The following is a 14,074-nucleotide window of genomic DNA, read 5'->3' as shown; positions in this document are numbered from 1 at the left end:
TAAAAAGTTTTACAGGATTATATACACGAAGACCAGTGTGGTTTCTTATCTAAAAGACAACTAAAACATAACGTAAGAATAATTTTGAATATAATTGAATATTTACAACTATATGGAGACAAACAAGTTGTATTAATCTTTCTGGATGCAGAAAAAGTGTTTGACAACTTGAATTGGGCCTTTAAAGTAGTGAAAAAGATGGATTTTGGATTGGCTTTATACAAAGTCTGAAGTCCATCTATACATTCCAGAAAGCTCAGATCATAGTGAATGGAGATTTACAAAACCAAAAGTGAACAAGAGAATGGTGTCTTTTATCCCTTTTATTATTTGTTCTAATGTTGAAACTGTTAAATAAAGATTTTAGATAGACTAACAGAGCAAAAGGACTACAAATTAAAGCATATAATTACAAAGTATATATTTGCTGATGATCTGGTATTGATTGTGCAAGACCTGCTGGAGAACATTAAATATGTTATGAGGAAGGTTAAATGTTTGGAGAAATGGCGGGTTTAAGAATAAATGTATCAAAGATGACAATACTAAGAACATAAATGTGGAAGATCAGAAGACACTGGAATTTAAAACTGGTTTTAAAGTTGTGAAAAAGGTACAGTACTTGGGAATGACTCTTACTGAGGAAAATTCTAAACTTTACAAAAAATAATTATGGTAATTTATGGAAGGAGGTAAAATTGGATTTAACTAGATGGCAAAAATTAGATTTGTTATTAATGGGAAGAATTTCAGTAATTAAAATGAAAATATTACCTAGAATGTTATTTTTATTTCAGACTATACCCATATTGGTTAGAGATTCCACTTTCAAACAGAGGCAGAAAGATATATCTAAATTTATTTGGCAAAATAAAAAACCAAGAATTAAATATAAGCAGGTACAAGGTTCTAAAGGTAAAGGAGATCTGGGTTTGCTGGATCTTAGATTATATTATGAAGTTTGTTGTCTGGTATGGTTAAAAGATTGGATAACTTTAAAAATCCAACACTGTTAGACCTTGAAGATTTTGATTTGAGATTTGGGTTGCGTGCCTATCTGTGGCATGATAAAGAAAAAGTTAACCCTGATTTTAAGATTCATGCTGTTAGGCAATTGATTGCACATGTATGGTGAAAGTATAAAAGAAAATTAGCTGATAAAGTGCCACTTTAGCTATCACCTCAAGAAGCACTTCATAGAACAGAGATGATTTTGGAATGTAAATGGACGACATGTCGAGACTTATTGATATTTGAAAAAGAGAGATTTAAGATAAAGACAAGAAAATAGTAAGTGAAGGATTTGCTTGTGACTGATTTAATTATTATATAATTTTTGAAAGATTTAAATTTGGTAAAAAAAGTTTTGTTTTCACAGGAACTAAATCTGAACTGGGTGTTCTGGAGATGACCACTTGATTTTCTAAAATATATAAAATGTTACTCAAGATGAATCTAGAAGATGAATATGTTAAGAGGTGTATGGTTAACATGGACAAAAAATTGGGTATAGTATAACGCTAGATAAATGGGAGAATGTATGGATGAATGGACTAAAATTTACATTAAAGTTTGAAAGAAAACTTTTATAAAATGATGTATCATTGCTACTTGACCCAAGATAGACTAGCGAAAATGTATAAAGGGATTTCTAATAAGTGCTGGAAATGTAGTCAAAAATCCAGGTTCATTTTATCATATGTGGTGGTCTTGCAAATATGAGAAAACATACTGAATAAACATAACTGACAATGCAAAACCTGAAGCTTTTCTTTTAGGTCTGATAGACAAGCCAATTGAAAAACAATCCGAGGCCTATTGCAAATGTTATTTTTGCTGTCTTTAAAAACCAAACAAGAGTGGATACCCAGGAATTTTAGCATATATGGAAGATTTGTCACAAGCTAGGCAAAAGTCAAGTTGAAATCCCAACTCAATATTTTACTATTTTTAAGAATTCAACTAGGAAGAATTGTCAGTTGTAATGTAAAACAAAACAAAACATAGTCTTGACTAAAACTTACCAAACTATGTTTAACAGGAACCTTTATAGTAGGTGATTCCTTGGGAAACTATATCAGGGCCTGACTTTTACTTTTTGTCAGCTTCTTAAATATAAAGCAAAGAGTTTGGGGAATGAAACTTATTTCCAAGATGAAAAAGTCATGCTGACTAATCACAGTCTTGGATGACTTGATCATTGTATCTTTCAGATGATCCCTACAGTAGTTATTTAGCATAAGAGTAAATCACAAAAATATCAGCCTAGTTCAGTGTTTCTCAATCTCAGCAACTTTAAGAGATGTGGACTTTAACTCCCAGCATTCTACTGGGACTTGAAGTTCACACGTCTGCTGAGGTGACAAATATTAGGCAAATATACTGCTCAAAAAAATAAAGGGAACACAAATGTATAGGATCCCATACTTTGTGTTCCATTTATTTTTTTGAGCAGTATAATTGATTCAGGCACTGCTCGGTCTCTGGATGCCTAGACATGGCTGCTCCCGTTCCTATTTAGAGGAATGATCTTGCAAGTGAAGAAGGAAAATGTGATTTGTCACAAATACTGTTTTGCCCAGTTCTGATTTTTCTTTGAGCGTGACAAAAGCTACATTACGGCTACAAAAGATTTTATTTGATATCTAAATATAAAAAGAACAAATAATAAAATAAACTGGTGATATCTTCATATGAAGTAGCAAAATTTAGCCACTCTAATAAAGTCATGAATGGTTGAAAGTAAAAAAAAAAAAAAAAAACCCTAGAAATAAAATCTATCAGAATGACTGGAAACTTTCCTTAAATTTGGGGTTATTAACTCCAGTGTAAATACTATTTGTTTTCAACACAGAAATGTGTATTGTCCTAAACTGAATTGCAAATGAGGTCTACTTTTTCTGCACTAGTCCAGCTTAGCCTTTTCAATAAAGAATGGAAACCATTGTGTACTATATTTGTATTAGCCACTATTTTTCATTGTTCCTCACCTTTCAAGAACTTGAACCACTGATAAAAATTGAGTTGAATTAGATATTCACAAAGACGCTTTCGTTCAGAAACTCTACTTTTATTATGAATGAATGACTGTTGCCATCATAGGTTGGTCAGGGCCACATTCCTGAAAGGATTAGTTTAGTTTGTTTCTGGATTTCATTCTTAATATTATGGAAGCACCACATTATGTGTGTATGCATATACTCATCAATTTTATCTTCAATTTTCATCAAATCTCATTCTAATAATAAAGTTGAAGTAGTGCATTTGCAACAATCACTTAAGTAATATGGATGAGTTTTTTATTGGTACCACATTTTATTTCTTGTTCTCAGCTTACATAGGAATTAATGTATATGAACCCCGGCATTGTGGTATATCTATATGTTGAGTCCGTGGCGGGAAAACAGACACGAGAAGCAGCTGGAGTTCTCAGTTTCATTTATTCAGCGTTCAGCTTACAGGAAGATGGCTTCAGCCTCGCCCAAACACCTCGCAGCCTCTTATATAGGCAACTCCCGGGTAAATGGGTTACTTTTCCCGCGCCAGCACCCGCGCATGCGCACGGCGCTGGCGACAGCCTGTCTGGTCCCGGGCAGCTTTGCACCTGCCCGGGACTGCCTGCAAACGCCCGAGCCGTTTGCAAGGCTCGGGACATAACACCCCTTTCCCCCGGGCTAAAACTACTACCAACATACAACATTTATTTTATATGACATTTTGCTCCCCAGTGCTCCCACTGATTACTGGCTTTTGCCTTGCCAGCAATGTTATGTAATCTTCTAGATACTTAGGAGATTTCTTTGCTCTCTGTGACCTTCTTAGCTCTGGGTTACTGGCATAAGTCCCCTGACTGGAGGGAGGCGTGAGCCTGTTCTCTCTATTGTGCCCTGGTGTCTTCCAAGGACTGTGCCCCGATGCCTGGCCTGCTTGCTTGCCCACCGGGCTCGTCAGGCCAGGGCTTCTGTTACTTTGTGACCTGGTTGACCTACCTAGCTGTAGACCCTCAGGCCCCTTGAAGTGATAGCCGCTGCTGGGCGTCTCTGTAGAACCTCCTAGGTCAGTCCAAGACCTGTCAGGAGGCTGTCCATTCCCTGAACCCCATTCTGTGCTCGGGCTCGTGTGGGTTTCTGTACTTTCCCAAAACTCAGGTGTTCCCTGATTTGTGCTAGGGTTGTTGTAGTCGGGACTTGGTTCCTCGACTAGCTCTGTGTATGTTTGACCCCCTGTAGGATTTGGGGTAAGGTCAGGCCAACCTTGGGAATTGTGTGCCAGCTCTCTTGCGGGGAATGATTTGTTGGGATGCCCCCGGGTATCCTCCGTTGCTGGAGTGCTGTGTGATGTGTGTGGAAAGTGAGTATGCCCCCGGCGGTGACTCCCTGGCTGGAGTAGGCGTGAGTGCCTGTTGTGTGGGTAAGCTCCATGACTTTCTTTTCGGAGCAATTGCAGAACCTTGGGACGAGCCGTTTGTGGCTCCCTCAGTGGAGATGGGCAGTAGCTCTTGCCCTTCCCTTTGCTCCAAAGGGTCCCCCTCCCCCCCTGGAAAAGACCCAGGAGTCTCAGCAGAAAAGTCTCGCCTAGAGCGAAGTTGGTCGATGTGCCGACGCAGGACACGACCGTTGTCCAGGGCAACCTCGTAGGAGAGAGGACCTGTGATCCTGGACACAGAAGCGGGGACCCATGTATGACCAGGCCCGTAATTGCGAGCCCAAACCGGGGCACCCACAAGTAGTTGTCTAGGTGCCCTAGGATGTGAGGTAGATGAAGGCAGTCTGTCCGGATGCAACCGGTCAAGTCTAGTAGTAAGTTGGCGCCCCCAACGAAGTTCAGCTGGACTTCTCCCTGTAGAAGTGGACGGTGTGGTGCGATAAGAAAGGAGAAAGTCAGCCAACCTGTGATGCCAGTCCCCGTAGGTGAGTCTCTTCAAGGCGTCCTTTGCGATGCGCACCATGCGTTCAGCCATACCGTTGGTGGACGGGTGAAAAGGCGCAGACGTGGCATGACGAATCAGGTTTGCCTGTAAGAAAGCTTGGAATTCGGAGGAGGTGAATTGAGGGCCGTTGTCGGACACAATGACATCTGGCAGCCCGTGTGCAGCAAAAATCCCCCTCAGTACCTGAATAGTCTTTGCAGTGGTGGTGGATGAGACAGGCACAACCTCAAGCCATTTTGAATGGCTGTCAACAAGGACCAAGAAGAACTGGCCCTGAAAGGGCCCAGCGTAGTCAATGTGCACCCTAGACCATGGGGACTGTGTTTCCTCCCATCTATGCACAGGAGCTTGGGGCATCTCTGGGCGAGATCGTTGGCACAGGTGGCATGCGTGTACCTTAGCCTCAATATCTTTATCTAAAGCAGGCCACCACAAGTGGCTGCGTGCAAGAGCCTTCATACGAACAATGCCAGGATGACCCTCGTGGAGGGATTCTAAGACCCTAGTCCTCATTGAGGTGGGAATGACAACTCTGTTTCCCCAAAGCAGACAACCCTGAGAAAGGGACAGTTCATTTCTTTTGGACCAGAAACTCTGAAACTCAGGACTAGGGCAGTGCTCAGGCCACCCGGACAGGACCCAGGAGCGGACACGTGAAAGTGTGTGATCTGTACCTGTTTCAGCGGTAACATCCCTGGCACTAAGAGGGAGCTCGGGCAAGGCTTGGATTGATAGAATGTTGACAGCTGGCGCGGGGTCAGCTTCTACTACTGGCAGAGGCAATCTACTGAGGCCATCAGCATGGCCCATTTCTTTCCCAGGCTTGTGGAGTAATGAAAAATCATATGCAGACAAGAAAATAGACCACCTAAGCATTCTAGGGGAAATGATGTGGGGAGTCTGCTTACGTGTGGTAAACAGTCCCAGCAGAGGCTTATGGTCAGTGAAGACCGTGAAATGCCTGCCATATAGAAAATCGTGGAATTTTTTAATTCCAGCAACAACAGCCAGAGCCTCCCTGTCTATCTGAGCGTAGTTGCGCTCGGCAGAAGACAGTGTTCTGGAGTAGTATGCAATAGGAACCTGAGTTCCATCAGACCTGAGGTGACTCAGGACAGCTCCAACCCCGTAGGGGGACGCATCACAAGCGATGCACACAGGGAGAGACTCGTTGAAATGTGCAAGAACACTGTTAGAAGTGAGCAAGGCCTTGACTTCTTTAAAGCAAGCCTCATGCGCTTGTGACCACAGCCACACAGCCTGTTTGTCTAGTAGCCTGTGAAGAGGCTCAGCTACACTAGCTTTATGTGGAAGAAAAGAATTGTAGAAATTCAGGAGGCCTAGGAAGGCCTGAAGTTCGGCCTTAGACTTTGGCCTGGGTGCATCTAAAATAGCAGTTAGTTTGGATTCAGCAGGATGAATCCCAGCAGCATCAATTTTGAATCCCAGAAATTCAGTAGAAGGCACCCCAATCTGGCATTTGTCTTTTCTGAGCTTGAGGCCTGATTTCCTGAATCTTAACAGGACAGCCCTAAGCCTTTCAGCTAGAATGTGTGTGGAGTCTCCTGCAATCAAGACATCGTCAAAGTAGGGGCAGACCCCTGGTATACCTCGTAGTGTGTTTTCCATTACGCTTTGGAAAATCCCAGGAGCGACATTTACTCCAAACTGTAGCCTTTTTACTTTAAAGGCTCCCCTGTGGGTCACAATGGTCTGAGCTATGGCAGCATCATCATCAACAGGCAGCTGTTGATATGCTTGAGCTAGGTCAAGCTTTGCAAAAACACGCCCCCCCTTGAGAGAGGCCAGGATGTGACTGACCACAGGAACAGGATAGGCATGTTGCTGCAATGCCTTATTGAGTGTGCATTTGTAATCAGCACAAATGCGAATGTCCCCATTTGCCTTTAGAGGCGTGACAATGGGGGTCTCCCACGGGCTGGAATCAACAGGTTCTAGGATTCCCTGTTGGATTAGTTTGTCTAGTTCAGTGTCAATCTTACTTTTTAAAGCAAAAGGGACCCTTCTTGCTTTAATCCTAATGGGAGTGACAGTGGGGTCTAGCTTTAAGGACACAGGTGGTCCTTTGAATGTGCCCAGCTGGGGGCTGAAAACATCTGCAAATTCTTTGCAGACTTCCTGTAGGTCGAGTGTTTGTAAGCTGTTGAGTCCTGTGACGTGTATCCCCAGGGCCTCAAACCAATCGAGTCCTATGAGACTCGTTCGTTCACCCCCTACTACTAATAAGTCTAGTGGACCTTCAAAACTCTTGTATTGCACGTTAAGGGTGGCCTCCCCCTTAACACACACTCTTGAATTTTGAAAATCTGTTAACACAATATCAGAAGGCCTTAACTTGGCCTTAGACCCACTACTGGAACAAATCTTCCTAAATGTATGCAATGAAATGATGGAAAGGGCAGACCCTGTGTCTAGTTCCATAGATAATGGAACCCCTTGTAGCTTCACGTTGAGTGACAGCTTTTTCTTCATGGGCTTGTGTGTGCCTGTTCTACAGATGCTTCTTCGCGAAGCGCAAAAACCTACCCTATTCTGGCTGGGGAATCTGGTACCCTTCAGGCGTTCTTCTTGGGGTTGTGCCTTTCGTCGGCCCAGACACACAGCTGCAATGTGCCCTTGTTTGCCGCATGCCCGGCAGGTAGCGGAGCGGAACTTGCAGTCGGTTCTCCTGTGGCGACCTCCACAGCCGATGCACTTGAGTGGAGCCGAAGAGCTTCCCTTCTGGTTCTCTTCCTTCGCGGGGTGTAGACGGTCGACTTCCTCGTCCGGATCCTCCTCGGAGTTTCGTCGGACGTCTTCCTGGTGCACGGACGCACCCTCTGCACTGTTTCTGATCGGCCGCATGTTTTTGACGGCGCCGCCTGCTGCTTCTTCTGCGGTGACTTCCCTTAAGGCGTCTTGGAAGGATAATTCTTCCTTTGCGAAAAGTCTCTGTTGTAGCTCGTGATGCCTTAACCCGCACACGAATCGGTCCCTCAGTCGTTCCTCGAGGTCCTTGAACTCGCAGGGCTTGGCGGCCTTCTGTAACGCGGCGATGTATTCCTTGGCTGACTCACCGGACCGTTGATCCCTTTGTTCGAAGATGTGGCGCCATGAGATAACGGACACCTTGGGGTTGAAGTGCTCCTTCAGCAGCTTCTTCAGGTCTGCGTAGCTTACAGACTCTACTGGGACAGGTGCTGCAATGTTTTCTGCGATTTCGAAGGCGTCTTGGCCGCAAACGCAAAGCAGGGTGGCCGCCTTCAAGCTATCTTCCCTCACTTGGTTTGCCTTGAAGTAGTTCTCCATTCTGGATACGTAGGACTCCCACCGCTCTGGATGTGAGACGTCGAATTCCGAAAGCCTTCCGATTTTCGCCATCTTCGGATCTTCAGGAGACAGGTCTATCAGCCAGCCTACCCCCGAATGCGCACCGGACTGGCGGGCAGCTGCCGAGTCGACGCCGTTCCTCTTTCGCCGCTCAGGACTCCTTGGGTAAGCTTACACTTCTTCCTTTCCAGGTAGTGCAAGGCATCCCATCCTCGTCGCCAGTGTTGAGTCCGTGGCGGGAAAACAGACACGAGAAGCAGCTGGAGTTCTCAGTTTCATTTATTCAGCGTTCAGCTTACAGGAAGATGGCTTCAGCCTCGCCCAAACGCCTCGCAGCCTCTTATATAGGCAACTCCCGGGTAAATGGGTTACTTTTCCCGCGCCAGCACCCGCGCATGCGCACGGCGCTGGCGACAGCCTGTCTGGTCCCGGGCAGCTTTGCACCTGCCCGGGACTGCCTGCAAACGCCCGAGCCGTTTGCAAGGCTCGGGACATAACACTATATATTGACTTTTCAGTGCTAATTGTTACATGTGTCCCATATCAATTTGTTCAAACAAAAGTTGTCAGACTGAAAAAGGATTAACATCCCAAATAATAGTTACTTGACAAAAGAACTTCCAGGTAGACTGCTACAAAGCACTTAGTATATAACATTTTATTTCAATAAACCTTTCAATTTTTTCCAGTTTTATTCTAGTGAATGTGAAATTATGCCACCTGCAATATCATCAAGGCACTTGGAAAGATAAAGGGGCTGCATGAAAACTGTCAAGAAATTTCTCCTTCTAGGTCGGTTCTCTTCTTGATTAGTTTCCGTGCATGCTTTTTGTTCTGTACCTAGGTGTTTTGGAGAATAGGTCAGACCTCTCCTCTCTGTGGCAGCCCCTCAAATATTGGAAGGCTCCAGCCTTTCTCTTTGTTTGACTAGGCACACTCAGTTCGTGTGACCATTCATTGTGTTTTATCCTCAAAGCCTCTAATCATCTTTGTTGCTTTTTCTAGAGCAGACAGGTCAAACTCACAATGTCACGTGATGTCGCGCAACGTATTGGGACAGTTTTGCTATTGCCGGCAATGGGCTTGGTGCGACTTCCATGTGATGCGTCCGGCCCACGGGCCAGCAGTTTGACACCCCTGTTCTAGAGTCTCAACATCTTTTTTGGAAACTGGTGAACAAAACTGCACGCAGTATTCTAACCAGTATAAAGAAAAAACAAGGATACAGAATCTATAAGGCAATATTAATAGAAGTTTAAGTCTTTCCTGATATGATAAAAAAGTGACATATTTTCTGGGTAATTATTTTTTGGATAATTATAATTATTTAATTATAATTAGTTATATATATTTGTATATCATAATGCCTTGACAGGATGGTGGAAGAATTTATGAGGATAACTATAAAGCACTTTGACAAGAGGCACCACGATGCCCTTGAACCTAAATGGGATGGAAGATCTGGAAAATAGCTCTGTATAAGATCGTTTTTTCTTTATACTATATTATTGAAAAAGCAGGTAAATAATTCAGTTAGTTGTACTTTCTTAACATATGGCAACACAAATATATGTCAGAAAATCTTTGTATATGAAGCATACTGCCTAGAAATTCATGAAAATGAACCCAAGGCATTTTATTCAGCATATGACATTTATCCAGCAAAGTTGTCAAATATCATTCCAATTAAAGAGTCCATATCAGGCATAATGGTGAGTAGGAAAATGATCACCGTGTGTAATGTAAATTCCAATTATAAGCATAGCCTATAATTAAGGCTTATCCAGCTGCTGCTATATCTAAATAGTTTCCAATGTATGATTTGGAAGAGATAAATAGAGAAAGTGTGTTTGATCTCTTTACAGCAAAGCATGAAAATAGAAAGTGAGATTACAGAAGTCAGGAATAGGAAAAGCAAAATGTATATAATTACATGTTTGCTGCATTACCTTTCCAAGTTCAGATATCCAAGACAGAGTTTTTGAGGAAACTGGGAAACACATTCTGAATATAGTATAAAAATACAAGTTATTTGCAAACTAAAATAAATTGACCATAACAATCCAGCAAAGGATAAAAGAGAAAGCAAAATGGAATAAGAAAATGATTTTTAAAGTATTATGTGGTGGTTTGAATTTAGCACTTGAAACTGCTTATTGCAGTTTATAAGTGACTGTGGTTTTCTTGGGAAAAAAATAGGATAATTTTTAAAATACGTAGTGCTGTTACCATCTAAAGCTGATTTTCACAGTCCGTTCATTTTATGAAAGAGAATATGTTATAAATAATCTCTTGTGATAAGACTAAAATGTAAACATTTTCCAGACCTGGTTGCTTATATTCTGATCTTGGATTATTTTCCAAAGTCTACTTTATAAAATGTGTACTGATTTGATCAGAGTTATAAGAAGACACTAGTGTATAATACATAATATAGGAGACAAAGATGCTTTTGAAATGGTACAAAGCACTAAGGTAAATCTGCTAAAAGGATAGGTTTACAGAAACTTTTGATATGTTTTGACAAATTGGTTGCTAGTTTCCTAGGTGAGATATGATAAGGAATCAAGAAACATTAAACGTTGAGGTGCCTCTTGCTGATTAGTAAAGCAAACCTTGATTATGTAAATATCAAACTGGCAACAAGAAAAAAAGGTGGCACTTTACAAATTTAACCATAGGACAGTGGATTGCTGTTTTTGGATACTAGATTTTTGACCTTTTAGAATTTAATTCAATATACAGGTAAAATGATACTGTTCTGTTGTGTCACTGGGAATTAAATCACATTCTTTTTCTTTTTTTAGATATTGATTATATAGACACATATGCAAGAATGACTTTTAGAAAGTAAATTAAGCCTTTTATGTGTGAAATAAAGCCAATGTAAAGATTTTATAAAATGCATAAAATACAAAACATGAACATTTTCAAAAAGGGTTTGCAGCAAAAATTAGTTGTTATTTAATTGGCCAATCTATTGAGCCAAATTTTGATAAAACAAAAGTTTGCATCAAAGGCAGGCTTTTTGACTGATATTAGCAAAATACCTTTTGAGCAAGATGCTACCCAAATTATTGGTTGGTATTTTCAAAATGTTTTCAGGTATATTGAAGCTCCTGCAATATTATTTAAATACAATGCTAGTTGATATGTCACTGGCTTATCTACATTAATTCAATAGGACTTACATCCAAAGAAGTCTGCAAAAAATTGCAACTTTTGTTTTAAAAAGTAAATCTCTGATTTTTCTACACTTATGTTGGGCTGAGAAAAAGTGACTGGCTCAAAGTCACCCAGCTGGCTTTCATGGCTAAGGCAGGACTAGAACTCATGGTTTCCTGCTTTCTAGCCTGATGCTTGAACCGCTACACCAAGTGGGCTTTCCATTCAGAGAGCCAATTACGTTACACTAAGATGGTGCCATCTGTTAAGACAAACATAAACACTTCCTTATTTGGCAAAACTTTTGTTCAGACTTACTGAAATCATAATGTAATGTGATCTGTGTTGTTTCTGATAAAAAGGCAAGGAATATTATAGAAGATATGCACACAAACAATATTTCATGAGAGGAAATTCATAGCAAATCAGGCTAATATTAACTGTTTTTATTCTCACTTAATGTAAAATCAGATGGTAAAACAGTTTGTGAGGATAACTTGTATGATCAAAAAGAGAATATGCACTGATCCAGTGCATTTCTTATATCCCGGAGTCATAAAAATGAATGAGATAAATATAGTGCAACAAATTCAGTTTCTCAAAGGAAACTTCCCTTTTCCCTTCCCCCCCCTTCCCCCACACTTAATTTTAGCAACAAAGAAATTGGAGAGCTGAGAGAAATACACTCCATGCACATCTAAAATTAGAGAGGGTGGGGCAACAGGCAAGTATGATAGGGAGCCAACTAAATCCTCACTATATTTAACCTACAGTAGGTAGGAGCTATATTCCTAATTATCTGTGACAGAGCAAGGGCATACAGAGTAAGACCAGCATCTGGTTTCATAGGACTTTACCAAACATATCACTGAGATAATGTAATACAGTGCTTGGCAAGAATCTGTAGTATGCTGCTAAAGGCCAACAGGACCAAGTGTAAAGCCTGATAAAAATAAAAGCACTGAAGCTGAGAGCTGCCAGAAGAGAATATGAAAAGGACAAGCTTTCATTTGTTGTGTTATCTTTCCAAGATTCTCCTTCAGTTGTCTTTCTCCTGCTTCCAGACAGGAAGAAATAGCACTGGGATTAATGGTAAAAGGATGGTAACACACCAAACAGCTGCAAGTAAGCATCCTAATGAACAGTCTATTGTTCAAAACACACACATTATTTTTTATTATATGTTACATATAAATTTTATTCTTTTCCATGATAGCTGTTCCTTAGTTTTCCTATTATATCTTAAAAAGCATGAAATAATTAGAATCATCTCCTTTAGAATCTGTCTGTGAACTGTTCTGCAATTTTCTTTCCCAGATATACACTGGATTGGTACAAGTGACCAAGCCTTTGAAATAGTGATTATCAGATTCTGGAACAGCTTGCTAAGAAAGAAAATTTGCTTTTAATTGTTCATTTCAGGGTGAGTTACAAGAGCACTGTCACTGGCATTTTTTTTTAGTTGTTCTTGTAGTATATTTTTAATTGACTGTTGTTTTAAAAATATTTATTTTTGAACTATCAAGGTCATAGAGCCTCAACAAAAGCTAATTTAGAATGAGGAGGGGGTGATGAGAAGGAACTTTATATCCATCATTGAATGTTTGCTTTGAGGGGGAGGTATGGCTCTTCTTTCAAAAAGCAATTCACTTGCTCTTTCTCCTCATACACACATAAACGCAATAAGCAAATAGAACAGTGTTTCCCAAACTTGACAATTTTAAGGCATGAGGACTTCAACTCCCAGAATTCCACAGCCAGCAACGCTGGCTGTGGAATTCTGGGAGTTGAAGTCCTCATGCCTTAAAATTGTCAAGTTTGGGAAACACTGAAATAGAACATATTCTTAACGATAATAGAATGCCCCAAGGTCTCACGAGAAGTTTCTTTTCTACTGTTAATCCACAAGGAATGGAACTGGAATTTTAGAGAGAAGAATGTGAGATCCAATGGATACAAAAGAGTGTAAGAGGAAGGAAGCAAGGAACAAATTTCAAAGGATAGGAACTCGCACAAAGTGGGCATCAAAGAATGTTGTTTTAATGTATCAATCATTTATTGAGTTAATGTGAATTCAGTTAGCATTTATCTACCTATTAGCATTTCCCAACTCAGCAATATCCAGACAATTGCCTGACCATCCTGAAAACATTATTTTAACATAAGAGCTTTGATATATTCATTTTACATATGTGTGCATATGTGTGTATATAAATTGTCATTATGAGCTATTCTGTATTTATAGTTTTTCTTATCTTCTTTGGGCAAAGCATTTCTGCATCTTTTTTATCTTCCCATCATATTAATAGGTAATCCACTGTTGTTAAAAATAATCATTCATTTGGGGGAGGATCATTGTACTTAATATGGAATGTAGCTCCTATTGCAACTGTCTAAGTCATCACCCTGTTTTAATCAGTTGTAAGGCAATTACATTCCTGAAGCTTATATGGAACTGATTAGATGAAGGAGGAGAAAACTGATGCTCTACTGATCAAATGTGTGGAGATACTTGGACATAAGCAAATTGTTACTGATTCTCTATAATGGAACGTAGAATTCCTTGTGGCCAAAACATTTATAAAGGGAGTATTCGTTCTTATTCATTGAGAAGTTCTTGCTTTGTGAGAAATCTTCAGGTTGTTTGTT

This window comes from Crotalus tigris, unplaced genomic scaffold (genome assembly GCF_016545835.1).
Source record: "Crotalus tigris isolate CLP2741 ecotype Arizona unplaced genomic scaffold, ASM1654583v1 scf7180000017725.2566008, whole genome shotgun sequence".
In the NCBI taxonomy this organism is placed as follows: domain Eukaryota; kingdom Metazoa; phylum Chordata; class Lepidosauria; order Squamata; family Viperidae; genus Crotalus; species Crotalus tigris.
The sequence above is the reverse complement of the archived record's forward strand: the minus strand, read 5'-3'. Positions refer to the sequence as shown.